The following is a 20,125-nucleotide window of genomic DNA, read 5'->3' on the forward strand; positions in this document are numbered from 1 at the left end:
TGTATGACATTCTTGTCTGAACACAGAGTTAGGGATGCTGATCTCCAAATTTAAAATCAAATATTGTTGCAGAAACGACCACAAGGGGTAATGTGTGGAAGAGATTTCATTAACAAACATTTAGCATGAGTGTTTGCTTTCTGCGTAGAATGATAGGGGGTAAAGGAGAAATGTTTATTTTGATGCTATGTACAAATCCTGTTCTTGCTTTCGTACACAATACACTTTATAAACCTGACGTGGTCTCTGGCCTATCATGCTTGTTGCGACAGTTTAATCTGGTAGTTCTACAATGTTAAAAGCAAATTGATTGATTCGATAAGAACGCATCACATAATTCGGTCACTCAGCTGAACATAAGATCTGTCATGTGACTGCCTATCGGCATGGCACTCGCTCGGGCCAAGGACCTCAATCTGCATGGTAACGTGGCTCTCGACGCAGGATCCGACAGGAGGTCCCTGAAAAGATGGACTGACTTGGTCGTTTTGACACCACCCACCAGATTTGTACCGGGTGACTGGGACTGACTGTGTGACTGTTACAATATTCACAAACCCTTCCATGGTGTTGCTGGTGATTTCACCTCTGCATCAGATGGTTCCGAACCTGATTGAACGGAGGTATCCGGAAATGTCAGCCGGTCGCTCCCAGAGATCCTTTCGCTCTCCCATGAACCTGAGATGTAAAAATTAATAAATACAGTTTCACCTCTAAGTATGATATTTTCATTTTGTTGACACTTTTCTTGCATTCTAACGAAATAAATTTTACTCCTGCTTTTTATTTTATTTTAATGCAATCCAATATCTCTACCGTATTTACCTCTACTACCGAAGGTGAATGGAGGTTATGTTTTCACCCCTGTCTGCGTCTTTGTCTGCCTGTTTTTCTGTCTGTTTGTGAGCAGGATATCTCAAAAAATTGTGGGAGGGTTGGGTGTGTGTCAAGGCCAAATTAATTAGATTATGATGAATATCCAAATCCAGATCTAGATATGAGATTTTATTAAATTTCTCAAGCGATTATTCACCGTTGAGAAATAGAGCGAAAAACGATATATAGCATGATAGTTCAAAAGGTTATGGATGGGTGATGACAAAATTTAGTGGTTGAATTGGGTAGGTTACAAGAACAATCTGATTCGATTTTGGATTGAGTTCTTGATACAGATCTGATCAATCAGTGGGATGATATGACATGACCACCTTTAGAGGCCATTTTCCCCCGCAGAGCAGGGGTTGGCCTTTTTCGGGCACCGTGGTCCCCTTTTTGAAGCAATGTTTTATGGCCGGATGCCCTTCCTGCCACCAACCCTGTTAGTCGCCTCTTGCGACACACAGGGAATTACCAGTGAACTGGTACTCAATTTGCCGACCTCGGAAGGATGACAGGCTGAGTCAACCCCCCTGGTGTTAATTCAGCGATCGACTGGGATTTGAACACAGGATCCTAGGATCCCAAGCCGCACCCTAACCACTAAGTCAATATAGAAGAGAATATGCGAAGCCAACATGGGATACAGAACATAAACTGTTCAGCCGGTGGAGGTTTGCGCTCTACCAAGTGCCATTCTAGTTACATTCTAGTCATTCTGTCAACCCTCGACTCTGATTCTGCAACTGGTCCTGACGGCATCAGCCCACGGGTCCTAAAATCATGTTCTTCCGCTCTTTCACTCCCTCTTTCTGTTCTCTTCACCCTCTCTTTTGCTCAAGGTCATCTGCCATCTGCTTGGAAATCAGCCAACATCACCGCTTTGCACAAAAAAGGTGCAAAAACAGATCCTAGCAACTACAGACCAATCAGCCTTCTCCCAATTATCAGCAAAGACATGGAATCCATCATTGCTTCAGATATGAAATCTTTCCTCTTCTCCAATGGCTTGATCTCTGATCATCAATTTGGTTTCAGACCTGGTCACTCTACTCTGGACATGCTGCTTCTGCTTTCTCAACAATGGATGGAGGTCCTCAACGCCAAACAGGAAATTAGAGCTGTCTCCCTTGACATTTCACGTGCCTTCGATACGGTCTGGCACCCCGCTCTGCTCACCAAACTCTCCTCCTTTGGTATCCATGGAAATCTCCACGCATGGCTGGCGGACTTCCTCTCTGGTCGTAGTCAACGTGTGGCCCTGAATGGGTTTCTCTCATCTCCTCTTCCTGTTCAGGCTGGAGTTCCCCAAGGTAGTGTTCTGGGCCCTGTGCTTTTTCTGGTCTTCATCAATGATCTCTCTGACTCTCTTGAAAATCCTCTCTATCTCTTTGCTGACGACTCTACTCTCTGTCGCTCCATTCCTCATCCCTCAGATCGTCGGTCTGCAGCCTCCTCACTCTCTGCAGACCTGGACAAAATCACAGACTGGGCAAACAAATGGAACATGTCTTTCAATCCTGATAAATCTCACACTCTTACGATGTCTCTCCGAAAAGACCGACTGGAAAACCCTCCCATCCACTTTCTGAATAATCCTCTCCAAGAAGTTCTGTCACTCAAGCTTTTGGGTCTCACTATTTGCCATGATCTTTCCTGGGAAAACCACATTTCAAATCTGGCCTCCAAAGCCAGTCGCCGACTGGACATCCTCCGTCGTGCGAAGTCCTTCCTTGGCACACCTGAGCTCCTCACCACATACAAGGCTTTCATCCACAGCTCTATGGAATACTGCTCTCCCCTCTGGTCTGGTTCTCCTGCCTCACACCTAGCTCGTCTTCACGCTGTTGAAACCAAAGCGTTCAGAATCATTGGAATCTCCCGCGATGAAGCTAACTCCAAGGGCCTTTCACTCACTCACCGCAGGCAGGTTGGTGGTCTTTCCGTCTTCTACCGACTCCTCTCTGGCCTTGCCCCCCCCAGCTCTCTCTGGGCTCTGTCCCCTAAATATTCCTACAGGTCGCACAAGATCTGCCTGCAACCCTCTTATGGTTAAACTGCCAAAATCAAGACGTTCTGCTCACCTTCACTCCTTCATTCCTCTTTTCTCCCGCCTCTGGAACAAACTCCCTCACTCTCTTCAATCCCACTCCACCCTCCAGGTCTTTAAAACAGCTGTTCACCACCATCTCTTATCCTCCCCCATCCAAAACCTTGATCTTTTCTACCCCCGCTAATTTCGGTCCCCTTGTGTTTTATACCTCTCCCCCCCCCCCCCTTCCCACGCCTCCTGCCCCCAAGCCCTCTTCCTCCCACACTTCTCCCTGCTCTCAAATGTTGTGGTTGTGTGCTTCCCCTTCTCTCCCTATCTTGTCTTCCGCTCCCTCTTTTTGTGTGTTTTGTTTGTCTGGTTGACTTGTTTGTGAAATAAATGTTAGCTCTTTCACGAGCTTCGATTCAGTATACAAAAAAAACCCAAAAAACAAAACAAAACAATTCATGCAGCAAAATGCCAAATTATTCGAAAAGTCGATTGAACCAACCTATATGTACTGAGAGATGTTCAGCCTGAACATCTTATGTACTAACTTGGACATAGTTACAATATTTCCTTTGATAGTCCTCTCTGCCTGCTCTGGGGCTGGTATAGTACGGCAGATAGGTGAAATGTTTGGGCGAATTGTGCCTTTGATGATACAAGCACGAGAGTTGGCACACAGTTAGAGTATGCCCTAAGGAAGATATTTGGCTGTAGGGCCATCGCAGATATGTCCTGTGACAACAATGGCGGCCATTTTCCAAAAAAGGACAAATCTGCGATGGCCGTATAGTGAAGTATCTTTCTTAGGACATACTCTGACTGTGTGCCAAATGCCATGATTGTATCATCAAAGGCACAATTTCTGCACCTATCTGCCATACTAGTTGGATGGCCTACCTAAACTATACTTTATGTCTATGCACACTCACCTCTGAGCTCTCAAGCCTGTGTTCGAATCTCGGACCAGCTGTAAACTATCATCCTGGTGTTTCGCAGTCAAGGTGAGGCATTATTGTGTGCACTGTCCATTGGATGGATGTTAAGTCGGGTATCTGGATGGCCAGCATTAGTTAGTGGACATTAACTATCACACCGTGTTTTTCCAGAAGATTCTGGGAGCTTCCTGGGTACCCTTCTGGAAAATGTCAGGCCAGGCCCGTTTGTGAAAGACTTGAGACAAATATGTTGTTTGTCCAACCCACAAGAGGGTGGGGATAATTAGTACAGTAGTAGAATATTTAGTAGTAGGTAATATTAGTAGTTTCTCTGTATTGGCATTCTCCTACGTGCAGGCGACTCTGTTTCCTCCTCTCCCATTTTCCTGATTTGTCATTCCCGTGCTTGTTGTGTCCAACAGTCGCCTCGACTGTTCCATTATCTCGCTCTTCCATGAACCTCGATTTGGATACATGAAATCCTCTGTTAGGCGACAGTCTTATATTTATGTTCGTCTATATGTTAGGCGACAGTTAGGAAAATATTTCCATAGATGGCGTTTACATTTTTCCAGGATTTTTGCATTCCATATACAATTCTCCAATTTGATTTTTCATCCGAAGTGGATTGTTCGAAGCAATATCTTTTGTGTGTGACACCTATACCTGCTCTTGCAGTGGTAAAGGTGAGACAGAGAGTTTTAAGAAACGCTGCCTGCTCTGTAGGGTCTCAGGCATGTCATAGGTCTTGGTCCACAACATCCCCAAAGTGATCAAAAGCTTTCAATCCAACTCTCTCTTCCCAACTCTACGCTTCCCTTGGAATTAAAACCTTAATGTCGATTGCTTTTTGAAATGCAGTCCACTGCTCCATCAAGCATTTCACTCTTAACCCTTGGATGCAGTGATTGGGCCTCGGAGGCCCACAAGGTTTTTTTGGTTGCAAAAACTATGCTGTATAATTTTTTTTTTGGAATGAGACTCATTTTCACCCACTTTCATGTTGTGACACAAAATTCAGTGACATAAAAAAAAAATTCATTCAGGCTCATGGGAAAATCTTCATTCTTCACTTATAACCCGAAAATCCGACATGAATGCAGGCATGGGGCCTTCGAGGCCCCACAAAATGTTGTTGTACTACTACGTTATATCATTATTTTCTTGATATGAGCCTCATTATATGCTCCTATAACTTGGTTACAAATAATTCAGTGACAAATATATGAAAATTAAAAACCTTTACACGAATACATTTGTGGGGCCTCTGCATAGGTGTAGGATTTTTGACAGTTGTGGACATATACATTCTAAATAAAAGGATCAGTGAATCATATTTTTAGAGCAAATGCTCCTCCATGAGCCTCAACTTTTTAGATAAAAATAAGTTGAAAAACCAAGAACAAAATTTTTTTTTGCAAAAAAAGTAATTACTTGTATGGGATTCTTCCAACTAATAGGATCAATGATTCACATTTTCTGAGCAAATACACATCCATGAGCATCGACTTGGATTGAAAAAGGATATGAAAGAAAAAAAATCCTTAAAAAATATATAAAACATTACACGAATACATCCGTTGGGCCTCCGAGGCCCAATGGCTGCGTTTATGTAGGATTTTTGATGTCTGCATCTAAGAGTTAAAGCATCTGCAGTAACTGAGTGGCACACTATGATAGGAAAATGTGAGCAATGCCCCAGTTGAAGGCCTGTCTTTCATTTTTCGGGTTTAAGATATCCAAGGGCACGAATAATGTCGTGAAAAATGCAGCCGCAGAGGTGCGGCATTGCAACGTGCATGAAATGATTATATTGCTCCCATTTGGATGCGCAAATCATTTTCCTTGAGCATCTTTACCGTGCAATATTAGAATGCGTTTAAAGTCCAGAAACGCTTGGTCTAGTGGTTGTGCAATGTTTTATAAAATTTGTGCAATGTTTGATACTTAATCGGATATATATATATATATATTAGTACATATGAAAATGAAATTAATGGCAAGAAATGGGGAATTTTAAATTTGAATGTGGCTGAAAAAGGAATTAAATAACATTTCGATCTTGATATTACTTTGTGGAGGGAAAATCCCTCGGTATGAGAAGCTCTCAGGACAATGTTGGGTAATTTCCACTGGGCTTTGACAGATGTTAATGCTTTTCAAAGTAAGACCTTGACATTAAATCAAACAAAATGTAAAACTCAGTGTGTGTATGTTTCATTCAGTGTGTGTAGGTGTATGATCTGCGCCATTCATTAAACGACTATTATCTTCTATGTATAAACGGAACTGAGTTGCTCCGTCCATAACGCTGTACTTTAAACAGTTTTTGTCGTATAAAATACAAATAACGGTACTGTTGGAAAGGTATCTAGAAAGCATGTGAAAATGCAAACCCCATCCGTATCCGTTTGCATTCGGATGTCTTCTTCTTCCTCCATATGCACAAAATAACAAAAACAGTTTATAAAAAATGCAAAATGAAAATTGATGATTTTGCGCAACCTTGACCTTTGACCTTTTGATCTAAAATACAATCGGCTTGTATCTTTTGATTAGTGAAGCAATTCAGTGACGCAATATACAAATCCCTTAAATTTCAGGTCAATCGGATGAAAATTGAAAATTTTACGTGATGCTGACCTTTGACCCTTTGGCCAAATTCTTAATTTGCCTTCGCCATATTCTCATAATAAAGCTTTGTTGAAAATTTGATGACAAACCTCAAATAGTAAATTTAAATTTCAGGTCAATTGGATGAAAATTAATTATTTTAGGTGATGCTGACCTTTAACCTTTTGACCTTTTGACAAAATTATTAATTTGTTTTCTCCATTTTAGCATAATAAATCTTTGTTAAAATTTGATGACAAAACTCAAGTGGTAAATTGAAATTTCAGGCCAACGAGATGAAAATTGGTGATTTTATTTGACGCTGACCTTTGACTTTTTGACAAAATTATTAATTTACCATAATAATTAATTAATTTACCGTATTACCATAATAAGGCTTTGGTGAAAATTTGATGATAATAGCTCAAATGGTAAAAGAAATACGACCAGGGCAGCCACCCCCCCCCCCCCCCCACCCACCCGCACACACACACACATAGAAGTGATTGCAAATTTCCTTTAATCCCATTTCCTTGCCTATTTTAAGAGCCCTTTTCCAGAATTGAGGAAGAAAAATCAAGACCTCGAACTTGAATATATCCATTTCAACAGTAACATTTGTACCGTGTGGCCCATAGGGCTAAGCAGTCTAGAACAGTGTTTGTCCGTCCGTATGTCCCCTCAAATGTATACCAATCAGAGCTGAGGATCTGGTCACATGACAGGGTGATGTGATTACGTCTTACTTCATTACGGCAGTATAGCGGCTGATTCTCCACACTCCGCCATTTTGATTTATATTTCGTTCAAGCCGAACATATTGTCAAACCTGTCATATATCACAATCGCCATGCTCTACCTTTGCAAGTTTCATTCAGTGTGAAACACAAACAAACCGATTGTTAAAATGACCATCAAATATCGAAAGCATCGGCGTTACGTCTCTTTCAACAATACTGTACGTATAGGCCTTAGGCGTTATGCTTCACCTTCGGACCGTTTCAGACAAATTAAGCCCAGCTTTGTTAATACAGTAGTGTAACGTTTCAGTAGTATCGTTTTTGTAATAATAATAATAATAATACTAATATAGTAAATATAACCATAATGCTTTAATCCCAATGTCGGGAATGGAAAGTTAATGGATTGAAGCGGTGCATGGTTCATGGATCAATGATGAGCGGTGTTTGGCACTAATATTAATAACCGTCACTAATAAAATACCACGTTACTAAAATAACGTTAATAAATATTAAGACATTTTAATTTACAAGTATACCCGCTCACTACTGGAGCTGCAGGAAGGGTCATTCTTCTTTGGAGTACATAGATTGGGTGTGTGTTCATTTATCAAGTTTCTTGTAGAGAGATCGCCAAGTGGTTTAAGCATTCGAGCAAGCACTGCATTCAAAACCGTTAAGGAACGGCTGGCTTGGCAAGCGCTAGCTAGCTGCTTGGTAAATGAGCACACCCCCAACATTTGTGGGGTACATAGATTACAGTAGATCTTCACTCAGTTCTGTAAGTAAAACTTACCTCACGGATGTCGGGATTCCTCCAAATTTCTTTGTTTACTGTTATAAACAGCATTAGCGGCTGTTTGAAAAGCTCATCATGTGTTTGTGGTTTACTAGGGCATGCCCGTACTATATATATAGGACGTGCCCGTAAGTGCGTGATGTTACCGTACAATGAATGTATCGTCCCGACGCCGCAGCTCGGATGGCGCTGCAGTTAATCGGGCCCCCAAATTCCTCATCGACGATAACTAAACAATATATTATATGAATCGCACCGTACATACCTCCTTCTAGATCTTGTTCTTGTCTTGATATACTCACTCAGGCTCACTCTATCACGACTGAGTCCTCCCAGCTCCTCCAAATGGCGCCCGCTCGCCGCTACGTAAGTCCGGAAGTGACGTCCTCATTTGACTGTCCGGAAGGTCGCATATCGCAGGAAAGCGAAAGAATCGCAAATTAGTTTTAATTAGTTTTAAAACATCGTTTAACGCCAACATAGCGCCAACATAGTTTGCCGACGGGAAATAAATGAATACGCTCTCAAATGTGCCATCCGAGGCAGAGTCTGTTCGCCACGTTCGGCACACGTGATAGCTCGCTGCTCTCTGATTGGTTGAATCGTTTTTTGGACATAGCTCGGTAACTACTTCTGCGATTAATTTAAAACCTTGAAAAGGCACATCCTCGGGTCCCCAGCAATATACCTGGCAAGTTTCAAGTATATCGGACCGGTAGTTGTCGAGAAACAGCGGTCACAGACAAACATACAAACATACAAACATAGCAAACATACAAACAAACATACACACAGAGATTACTGGAATTATAGATAGATAATATTTTACAAGCCTGGCTACGCCGCTGTTAGACTTTTGGTCTTGTTTATTCTATGACAGCAGGAACCCTTTACAGTTCACAAGATGTGAGGAGCACAAAAAAGGAAATCTCTACTAAAAATTAGAATTTGTATGTATATATATATATATATATATATATATATATATACATATATAATATATATATTATATATATATATATATATATATATATATATATATATATATATATATATATATATATATATATATATATATATATACATACATACATATATATATTTTTTTTTTTTTATTTTTTTTTTTTTTTTTTTTTTACATATTTACGTGAGTTATAAGCTCGCAGTGTTAAGTGTGAAAATCTTCTGAGGAGAATCCATTGGCTCAATAGCTCAGTGGGCTGTCACCATGAAAGTGATGGAGGTCCCTGGTTTGAGTCCCGGGTTGAGTCAGAATTTTTCACACTAGCCCCACGCAGGAATTTAATTCCTGTTTATTAAAAATTGTGGATAAATTAATCTCCAATGCACTTCTACATATACTTGCATACACGTATATACGCATACATATACATACGCTCACACCCGGGGTCTGCCTGGCAGGCACGTAAGACATCGGCCATTATAAAGCTCGCAGTGTTAAGTGTGGAAAATCTTCTGAGGAGAATCCATTGGCTCAATAGCTCAGTGGGCTGTCACCGCAAAAATGATGGAGGTCCCTGGTTTGAGTCCTGAGTTGTCAGAATTTTTCACACTAGCCCCATGCAGGAATTTAATTCCTGTTTATTAAAAATTATATATATATATATATATATATATATATATATATATATATATATATATATATATATATATATATATATATATATATTATATACATATATATATATATATATAAAATCTTCGCTCAGTTCTGTAAGTAAAACTTACCTCACGGATGTCGGGATTCCTCAAATTTCTTTGTTTACTGTTATAAACAGCATTAGCGGCTGTTTGAAAAGCTCATCATGTGTTTGTGGTTTATAATATTTTACAAGCCTGGCTACGCGGCTGTTAGACTTTTGGTCATATATATATATATATATACATATATATATATATATATATATATATATATATGACCAAAAGTCTAACAGCCGCGTAGCCAGGCTTGTAAAATATTATAAACCACAAACACATGATGAGCTTTTCAAACAGCCGCTAATGCTGTTTATAACAGTAAACAAAGAAATTTGGAGGAATCCCGACCCGTGAGGTAAGTTTTACTTACAGAACTGAGCGAAGATTTTATATATATATATGTATATACTGTATATATATATATATATATATATATATATATATATATATATATATATATATATATATATATATATATATATATATATATGTGTGTGTATATTGAGGTTGGCTTAACGGTTAGGGTGGCTGGCTTGGGATCCGAGGGTCCTGAGTTTTCCCATTCGGCCATTGAATTAACAACAGGTGTGGTTGTCACAGCTTGTCTGTCATCCTTCGTCGGCGAAATGAGTAGCAGTGTACCGCACTGAGAATTACACACCCTCTGCAGCGTATAGCCCAAGGTTATAGCTTACGGATAGATTGCATGCATATGCTTTCTGTTGCCAACGGCTACCAGAAGTGGCTAAGATGTGAATAATAATAATATTTCTACCATATAAGACATCGTGTGTGTTTGTACATTTGTACAGATGTCTGTCCTTGTTCATTTGTGATGGGGGTTTAAAGGTCGATCTATTAAAAAGAATGTGTGTTCACTACGGTCTGTTTTTGAGGACAAAACAAACTCGAAAATATTTTCCATAAGAGAGTAATTGCGTCTCTTCTATTGAAAATGTAGACGGTGGCTTGAAAACTTAGCTCCAAGGGCGGTATACAGAAGCGTTTTTTAAAATTACAATAAATACAAGGAGCAAGAAGGTAAAATTCACTGCACGTGATGTGCAACCCGAGCAATGCCCCATTTTAAACTTCAACATAAACAACTTTCCATTTGCCCTGGTAACAATATTGTGAATGTGAAGGTTTCACTTCAAATCAGATGAAACAAGAAGGAAAAGACATAAAATGTCGTGGTTTTAGTTATTTTGCTGTATGGAGTTAAAGGTCGTCAGTCGGCAGTCGGCCATTTTTGGTCAGATTACAAAACAAAATCTTCTGCATATGCATTCTCTCATGTATTGCCTATGTTCCAACTTTGAACAAAATCAGGTCCAAACCAAAAAATATGTATGCCATGTGTATATGACCAAAAATGACGTGCATATCTGTGTGCCAAATGTGAACAATATCGGTAAATGCATGTCCGAAAAATAGTTGAGGACGTGTTCAACATCGGGTTTTTTTATAACGAAAGTGGCCACCAGCCTACCAGTTGGCCATCTTTGATCAGATTCCAAAATAAAGTGAAGTGCATGTGTATGCCACCATTTACTCTGCTTGTGCCAAGTATGAACAAAATCGGTCCATGATGTTGATATATGGTTGGGGACACAGTTAAGAAACAAAATGGCCGCCAGTTGGCATCTTTGATCAGATCACAAAATAAAATGAAGTGCATGTGTATGCCATCATGTGCTGTGCTAGTGCCAAGTTTGAACAAAATCGGTCCTTGATGTCGATAAATGGTTGGGGATACATTTAAGTAACAAAATGGCCGCCAGTCAGCCATCTTTGATCAGATCACAAAATAAAGTGAGGTGCACATGTATGCCATCATTTACTGTGCTTGTGCGACGTTTGAAGAAAATCGGACCATGCATGTTCAAGAAATGGTTGGCGACATATTTAAGTCACAAAATGGCCGCCAGTCGGCCATCTTGGATCTGATCTCGAAAAGAAATGGCGTAGCCATCATCAATGTGAGCCATCATTTATTAACTGTTTGACAAGTTTTAACAAGATCAGTAAATGCATGGCTGAGAAATGTTGACAACATGTTCAACATCAGGTTTGTTTACAGCTAAAGTGGCTGCCAGTCGGCCATCTTCAATCGCATTACGAAACAAAATGATGTGCATATGTACAGTATATCTGTTGTGGAAAACCAATCAGGTCCACACAACTTTAGTCTAACTGGTGGTTTAATTCCATTTAGATCACTAGGACGTGCCCGTACGTGGGTGCCCGTTCCTTGCCAAAAAAAAAAAAAAAATGTCTTCGCCCATGCATGCATGGGCGTGCCCATGGGCCCATGGGCGTGCCCGTAAGTGCGTGATGTGACCGTACAATGAATGTATCGTCCCGACGCCGCAGCTCGGATGGCGCTGCAGTTAATCGGGCCTGTATCGGCAGAGTTATTATAAACGTGTACTACAATCGATCGTACCTTACAGCGTCTGCTCGCCACATTCAGCATCAGTACGTCGTCACTATGACTATCCGTAAGTCCGGAAGTGACGTCCTCATTTGACTGTCCGGAAGGTCGCATATCGCAGTTACGATGAATCGCAAATTAGTTTTAATTAGTTTTAAAACATAGTTTAACGCCAACATAGCGCCAACATAGTTTGCCAACGTGAAATAAATGAATACGCTCTCAAATGTGCCGTCCGAGGCAGAGTCTGTTCGCCACGTTCGGCACACGTGATAGCTCGCTGCTCTCTGATTGGTTGAATCGTTTTTTGGACATAGCTCGGTAACTACTTCTCCGATTAATATGAAACCTTGAAAAGGCACATCCTCAGGTCCCCAGCAATATACCTGGCAAGTTTCAAGTATATCGGACCCGTGGTTGTCGAGAAACAGCGGTCACAGACACACATACACACACACATACACACACACATACACACAGACATACACACAGACACACACACAGAGATTACTGGAATTATAGATAGATGACATCATCCTGTAATGCAGGAAATGCAATAAGCATAAGATGTGGCATCACATGGGACCATTCATCTATCTATAATTCCAGTAATCTCTGTGTGTATGTGTGTGTGTATGTGTGTGTGTTTGTCTGTGACCGCTGTTTCTCGACAACCACGGGTCCGATATACTTGAAACTTGCCAGGTATATTGCTGGGGACCTGAGGATGTGCCTTTTCAAGGTTTCATATTAATCGGAGAAGTAGTTACCGAGCTATGGCGATTTATTTACCAAACTAATCACAGAACAGGTTGCGGGGTAGGCCAGCCAATCACAGAAGACGTTGTTGCGTAGGCGTGGCCGATGTGAGAGCGCGTGCGCCAATGGTAATTCGAGGCGTAGCGGGCGCCATTTGGAGGAGCTGGGAGGACTCAGTCGTGATAGAGTAAGCCTGAGTGAGTATATCAAGACAAGAACAAGATCTAGAAGGAGGTATGTACGGTGCGATTCATATAATGTATTGTTTAGTTATCGTCGATGAGGAATTTGGGGTCGGAATGGGTGATCGGCCTGGGTGACTGGGTCTCGACTAGATGCTGGGCCGCACCAAGGAACGGGCACCCACGTACGGGCACGTCCTAGTAACATTCAATGCAAGCAAGCTTGATATTCTATGCTGGCGTACCGTTAGCGAGTCTACCAGATGTAACGTGTCACAGGAGAAGTCTCGGAGCACCGTCTGCAGCAGCAGGTCTTATAGTCACGCCCCTAGCGGTGTCAACGAGCAGCGAGCATCACCCCGGGTTCAGTACGAATACGATTTCACTACATTCTCCCCCCCGTTAGAATTATACGGTAGAGCGGCTAGAAGCGAGCGAGCGTCAGCACAAACAGGGTGCGGAACAGGGTATCAGTCGACCCAACCGTACCGGGCCGGGCGGCGAATTTCTCTGCCAGCACGTGTCCGAAATTCCCCGGGTACGGCATCACGTATCCCAGTGTCCCCGGCGTCGGAGGCGCCACCAGGGTCGGGTGACGAAGGGGGTAACGCCAAGTCGTCGGGCCCTGGTAGACTCGGTGAGGGGAGGGTCGGTAGACCTTCGGCGATGGGAGAGTCCATAGTCTCATAGATGGGTTCGATCGGTTCGTCCGATTCCCTACTCGGGTCGGCGACCCCGCATGGGGCAAGATGACGTACGGAGACAGTAGTCTCACGGCCATCAGCCGTCATCACACGAGCATGCTCAGGATTAGCCTGGAGAATCTGCACTTTGTCCACTAGGGGGTCGTACTTGCTCGCGTGAACCGCCCGTTTAAGGTAGGCCGGCCCGGGCCCAGCGAGCCAACTGGGCAAAGACCGTATACACCCCGTGCTCCTGGGGTGGTGGAAAAGTCGCTCGTGCGGAGTTTGGTTGGTTGCCGTACACAGGAGAGCCCTGATCGAGTTCAACGCCGCAGGTAGCGACCAAGCCAATTTATCGAGGCCCCGGCCGAGGGTCCGGAGGTTGAGCATGACGGCCCTCCAGATAATCCCGTTGAAGCGTTCGATCTGCCCATTGGCCTGGGGTCTGTACGGCGTGGTGTAACTAGAAGCAATGTTATTTTGGAGCAGATAGCCGCGCACCTCCTGAGACAAGAAGACCGCACCTCGGTCGGTATGGACATAGGCCGGGTACCCGAACATTGAGAACAAGTTCTGTAAGCATCGCATCACCGTGGCAGCAGTCATGTCCACACACGTATAAGCAAAGGGGAATCGCGAGTACTCATCGACGATAGTGAGCAGATAGCGAGAGCTGCTCGACACCGGCAATGGGCCCTTGAAATCCATCGCCAAGCGTTCCCACGGCCTCGTAGCCTTAACCAGAGTCCCCATGGGTGGGTTATAGAAACGCGGTTTGATTTCCGCGCATATAGCGCAGTCGCGACAGATACGGCGGATATCGTCAATCGAGTATGGGAGATTGCCACGCCGCACAAAATGAGCGAAACGCGTTACGCCCGGATGGCCCGCAGTGGCATGCAGCACACGTAGGCCCTCCAAAGAGGTGATACCCGCGCATGTAGCCGGTCACGATAAGGCATCGGCGGCCCGGTTATCCTTCCCCGGGCGGTATTTGATGGTGTAACAGAAGTCGGCGAGTTCGATACGCCAGCGAGTGATTTTCTCATTCTTAATGCGCTGGGCGTGTAAGGTGTCATACATGAACGCAACACTTTGCTGGTCCGTGATGATTTTGAAGCACCGCCCGAGTAAGTACGGGCGCCATCGCCGAATAGACTCGACGATCGCATACGCTTCCTTTTCGACGGACGAGTGTCTCCGCTCAGCGGTGGTAAGAGTCCGTGAAAAGAAAGCCACCGGACGCCCTCCTTGGGAGAGGGTCGCCGCGATGGCCTGATCCGAGGCATCACTTTCGAGGACGAAAGATCCGCTCTCGTCGATTGTCGCCACGGCGGCACGGGCGATGTCGGCCTTAAGGCCTTCAAAGGCCGCCAATGCGGCCGGACTCAGTGGGAAGGTGTCGCAGGCCACGAGGGGGCGAAGTTTCGCGGAGAAATTTTGTACCCATTTGGAGTAATGGGCGAATAGCCCGAGGGAGCGCTTCAGGGACGCCCGATCACAGGGAGGGGCCATGTCGAGCAAAGGTCGCAGACGCTCCTTATCTGGAGCGACAGAGCCATGGGTCACAGTGTACCCCAGAAGATCTATCTTGCGTAGGGAGTATTGGCACTTATCCTCGTTCATAGTTAAGTGATACCTCTGCGCGACCTCAAGGAAGCGCTTCAGATTAGCATCATGGTGCCCTTGGTCATATCCACAAACCGTAAGATTGTCTAGGTAGACGAAAACATCGGTTAAGTGCTCCCTCGCAATGAGGTCATCCATGGCCCTCTGGAAACAAGAGACCCCGTTCGTTACCCCAAAAGGCAATCGAGTAAATTGGTACAACCGCTGCCCCGACTCAAAAGCGGTATAGATACGATCCGCCCTAGAGATAGGGATCTGATGGTACGCACTACGGAGATCGAGAGTGCTATAGACCGAATACTGGGACACCTGTTGCACCAGCGCGTCCATCCCCGGAGGGGGGTAGGCATCCAGCTGTGTAAAGCGGTTAATCGTTTGGGAATAGTCGATTACCATGCGTCTGCGGTGGGCCTCGCGTCGCACCACCAAGACCTGGGCTCGCCACGGCGACCTGCTAGGTTCTATGATACCGTCTTTCAAGAGCTGAGCCGTTTCGTCCGCAATGAATTGCATGTCTGCGCGAGAGTAGCGCCGTGATTTTACCGCGACAGGGGTACAGTCGGAGGTTAGATTGGGGAACAGCGAAAGCGGCTGGATGTCCATTTGCGCTAGGGCGCACACCGCAAGCGCGTCCGCCCCCACAACAAGCGTGTCAGGCCCACCAAACTCCATTACCAGACGTCCATGCAGCTTAAGAAAATCGTGTCCTAACAGAATATCAGCACATAAAGCAGGTAAAACCATAAGGTGCACATCAGGAAAAACCCGTCCCTTTAGCACGAGTTTCAATCGGCATTCCCCCTTCGTGCTGAGTCGAAGCCCCTGGGAAGCCATGAAGATCCGTCTCGTAGACCTCCAGACCCGCCATCCATGCCTGAGCACTAGTCGCTGGTCGATAAAACTATCCGTAGACCCTGTATCCACCAAGGCCCGAACACAATGGCCTTCGACCATGAGGGGAACAAGGGCTTGAGCCAGGACGGACGAGCCTGCTGGGAGTGGGACTGAACCCCCCGAATGGGTCGGACGAGCCTCGCGGGTGGATCCTATGCCAGCAGCAGTTTTGCGGTCGTGGCCGGAGTATTCGTTGTCCATGGGGAATCCATTAATGCCATCAGAGGGCTTTCCCTTGCATTCCGGTGTTTCGCGATTCAAAATCTGACAATTTTGACGGGAAAAGGCCTCCGTAGTATTTGAAAACGCCTTTTGACACTTTTGGCAGAAAAAGGCCTCCGTAGTATTCGAAATCGCCTTTTCCGGAGTGAGGGCCACTGTTAGCTCATGAACAACACGAGGAGAACGTACCGTTGAGGCTTGGCGAGGCTCCAAAGCCCCTTGCGTGGCCCGGAGTCTGGTCAAGGACGCGTACTTCGTGCCCGATTGAGGATGAGACTGTGGTGGCTGTCCGGTGACGCCCGCCAAGGTCGTCTGAGCGCCCAGGGGCCCGCAGAGAGGGGCCCTGCCCTTCGAAGCCGGGTAAGGCGCCGGGTTTCGGGCTCGGCTCGTAGGCTCCGCAATGAGCCCATTCAAGGTCGCGCGCGGCCGCGAGCCGCGTGCGGTTTTCCTGCACACTTTCGCGTAATGTCCCTTTTGCGAGCACAAATGACATTGCGTCCCGAGCCGGACACACGGGCCGGGAATGACGTGGCCCCCCACAGAAAAAGCAGGCGGCCCCCGCGTAAGGCCTTGGGTCTGGCCGTAGCGGCAGCCGTCAGGACTGGGTCGTCCTCCGGAGCATCCCGGAGTTCCGCGAGCAGGTCCGCGTCCTCGGCGGTAGCACTCTCCGGCCGTGCGTGTAGCGTAGTTCCCGCCAAGAGGCGCGTGCGATCATAGGTGTTCGATTGCATCCGCGCTTCGGTGTATACTTTCCCTTGCTCGAGAGCCGTAGCGAAGGTCAGGTCGGTCTTCTCCAGGAGCTTGAGCCTTAGTTCCTGGGAGGAGACCCCTGCAATATAGGCGTCTCAAAGAAGATCATCCTGAGACTGCGCGGGAGTCCGTGGCTCCCTGATGCTGTCCAGCAAGAGCTGCTGGAGCTCCTGGGCGTAGTGGTCCATCGGCTCGTTGGGTTGCTGACGTCGCGTTAGCAGCAAATATCGTGCATACACCGGGCTCTTTTCCTTTATGTACAGCCGTTTGAGCTCCGCGATCGAGAGGTCGTACGTCGCGAATTGAGCGATGGAATTGTACACCTTGTAGTCGATTTTTGAATGAAGCGTTGCTAGCTTCGCGGCAGCCGTCGGCTCGGTCTCACTCAGGCTCCTCGAAATGATGCTCCAACGTTCTGAGCCAGTGCTTCAGTTGCAATCCACCATCCGGGGCTTGCGGGTCGGCGCAGAATATGGCAACCGCCAGCGTCTTGTTGCCCGCCGCCATGTCGGTAGACTAAATGGAATTAAGTGTTGTGGAAAACCAATCAGGTCCACACAACTTTAGTCCAACTGGTGGTTTAATTCCATTTAGATCATGACATCATCCTGTAATGCAGGAAATGCAATAAGCATAAGATGTGGCATCACATGGGACCATTCATAACATTCAATGCAAGCAAGCTTGATATTCTATGCTGGCGTACCGTTAGCGAGTCTACCAGATGTAACGTGTCACAGGAGAAGTCTCGGAGCACCGTCCGCAGCAGCAGGTCTTATAGTCGCGCCCCTAGCGGTGTCAACGAGCAGCGAGCATCACCCCGGGTTCAGTATGAATACGATTTCACTACAATATCATCATGGGTTGTCTTTTTGGCAAGTTTGAACAAAATCAGTCCATACATCTCCGATATATGGTTGCAGATGGACGGATGGGTGAGACCCAATCCATAAGCCGCCGTCTCGGACTAAGTCCAACGGGGGCTAATAATAATACTCAATAGTTACATATGATCAACCCTCTGCAGTTCTGTAGTTTGGATAGTAAGGAGGCCTTGGCAGTGGTTGTTTCATGAAAAAACTTAAATAAGGGGCACACTTATCAGTATTCAACTTCATGTTATTTTTAATTGCATATTGAGTAAAAACATTCAAGGCAGATTTTATTATTATTATTATTTTTTTGTATACAAGATCGAGGCTCATGTAAGAGCTAACATCAATCACAAAAAAAATAAACAGACACACAAAACAAACAATAAACGGAGCGGGAGACAAGATGGGGAGAGAGAGGGAAGCACACAAGTACAACAGCAGAGAACAGGGACATCGGGAGATCTGTGGGAGGGAGTGGGCTTAGGGCGAGGAGGCACGGGACGGCGGGGAGGAGGGGGGAAGACGGATTTGTACTCTCACATTAGGTTGCCTGCCCCTTGAATTCTCAATAAGTGTCATGTCATCAACATACTTATTTATATAAGGGCTTCGATATGAGCACAGTTATCGAGCCGAGTCGTTGCATCATTAATTTGAGCCAAAAATCAGAGGTACACTGTGGGACCCCACCACGGAGGGTTTGATTTTCAGATAAGGTAGCCAATTGTATCTAACACATTGAGCTCTTTGCCTCCGCCATCTAAGGTGGATGGAGGTTATGTTTTCACCGCTGTTTGTCTATTTGTCTGTGAACAAGATATCTCAAAAAGTTGTGGATGGATTTAGACGAAATTTGGTGGAGAGTTTTGGTGTGTGGCAAGGACGAAATTATTAGATTTTGCTGAAGATCCGGATCTGTATCTGAGAATTTTAAAGTGATTCTTCACCATTGGGAGATAGGGCAAAAAACTATAAAAATCAAGATATCTCAAAAAGTTGAGGACGGATTCAGACAAAATATGGTGGACAGGTTGGGTCTGTGACAAGGAGGAAACAATTACATTTTGGTAAAGAGTCGAATTCAGATCCGGATCAGATAATTATTTATTTTTTAAATGATTCTTCACCATTGACTGATATATTCCAAAAAGGATATATAGCATGATATCACAAAAAGTTGTGGACGAATTATGACAAAACTTGATGTGTGAGTTGGGGAAGTGACAAGAACAAGCCGATTCGATTTTGGCTCAGGTCCGAATCGAGATCCGGCCTATCAGTGGATAGAAAACGTAAACTGTTCAACCTGGTGGCGGTATGCTCTCTACCGAGTGCCAATCTAGTTTAGCTAAGAAACCACATATCAAAGGAATTAAGCAGGCCTGACGCCAATTTGTATCAACTTTGTTACAACCACGTTGTGACATGTAATGTTCTCTCCACAGCTGCCATCCATTTTTACCGACACATGCAGTACATGCTACATGTGTGTTCCTTCCTGACATTACCTACATACATGCTAAACGGCATTCAGAATATAAACACAATCGTCAGTGAAAATTATTTACACCCTCAACACACATAATCCATATAATCACATTTTAACCCTTTCACTCTGTCCACGTGCTGCCCCTCATGGCCACTCCTGCCCATTCTCCAACAAATTCCCCGACTCGCCTCTATATCTCCAAAGCAATGCATGCCTGGGTTTGGCGAAGATTTTGGTGAAGGTAAATTCTTCCCAGAAGAGGTAAATTCTTCCCCAAAAAATCCCAGAATTTCCCAGAAGATTTTGGAGTCTTGCCAATGAGGAAAGGTAAATTTCACCTCATGCAATGAAACATGAGGGAGCTCGTTCAATACCAGCATCGTCTGCTGCAGCCATTCTTCTCATTTCAACATGCCAATTAAACGCAGAGCTGTCCTCCCAAACTGAGAACCCATTAAATTGTGGTGGACTATCTGTGGAAA

The 20,125-nt window shown here is 44.7% G+C and overlaps 1 protein-coding gene across 1 annotated transcript in view; it reads left to right on the plus strand.

Annotated features, from left to right (window-relative positions):
• The window catches only part of LOC137428270 (protein kinase C epsilon type-like), a 391,842-nt gene that overhangs the window by 129,739 nt on the left and 241,978 nt on the right, over positions 1 to 20,125 (plus strand). The gene's annotated exons all lie outside the window — the stretch shown is intronic.

This window comes from Myxine glutinosa, chromosome 5, assembly GCF_964187855.1.
Source record: "Myxine glutinosa chromosome 5, kmMyxGlut1.1, whole genome shotgun sequence".
NCBI lineage: Eukaryota > Metazoa > Chordata > Myxini > Myxiniformes > Myxinidae > Myxine > Myxine glutinosa.